At 47.0% G+C, this 774-nt stretch overlaps 1 pseudogene; it reads left to right on the top strand.

Moving 5' to 3' along the window:
• The window catches only part of LOC131880002 (histone H3-like), a 2,252-nt pseudogene extending 1,509 nt beyond the window's left edge, over nt 1-743 (top strand).
• Nucleotides 744-774: the final 31 nt, after the last annotated feature.

Below are 774 nucleotides of genomic sequence, written 5' to 3'. Positions count from 1 at the left end.
TCCGCAAGTTGCCCTTCCAACGTCTGGTCCGTGAGATTGCCCAGGACTTCAAGACTGACTTGCGATTCCAGTCTAGCGCCGTCATGGCCCTGCAAGAGGCTTCCGAAGCTTACTTGGTGGGTCTCTTTGAGGACACCAACTTGTGCGCCATCCACGCCAAGCGTGTGACCATCATGCCCAAGGACATCCAGTTGGCCCGTCGCATCCGTGGTGAGCGTGCTTAAAAGGATTCCAAACCCTCAGCCCTCTAAATAGGCCTTTTTCAAGGCCAAAACAAGTATCTTGAAAGGGGGAAAGCAGAGCTCGTCAATCTATGTCCCGGACATTGATCGCAATCCACGATCCTACTGAACCTATTTTCTATCAAAGAATTGCGGACTTCCTTAACGCCATTGTTAATGGAATATCCAGCACTTGAAGGCGGAAAGCTTCATTGCCTTGTCAACTTAATTTTCACGTACAGTGGCAGATATCTCTCGTACCTTCTGTTAGTGCTTTAGGTACGAAAGGTATCCGATGCGGTACGTTGCAAAAGCATCCGTTTGGTCAATTTTGCACAAAATGTCTCCTTGTCTTCACCATTTGACCCCATGCAATCCCAAAAGTAAGTCCTGACCGATCGATATTTCATTTAATCATCAACCACGGACTTGAAGAAATATGGATTGCGAACGAGCCTCCCGCCAAATCGGCCTGGTCTTAGCAACACTGAGCCACTTTTCGAAATAGAATAATAAAATAAGAAACGTAGATCCCTTCAATTCAAGCTAGGTC

This window comes from Tigriopus californicus, chromosome 1 (assembly GCF_007210705.1).
Source record: "Tigriopus californicus strain San Diego chromosome 1, Tcal_SD_v2.1, whole genome shotgun sequence".
Taxonomy (NCBI): Eukaryota; Metazoa; Arthropoda; class Copepoda; order Harpacticoida; family Harpacticidae; genus Tigriopus; species Tigriopus californicus.
The sequence above is the reverse complement of the archived record's forward strand: the minus strand, read 5'-3'. Positions and strand labels throughout refer to the sequence as shown.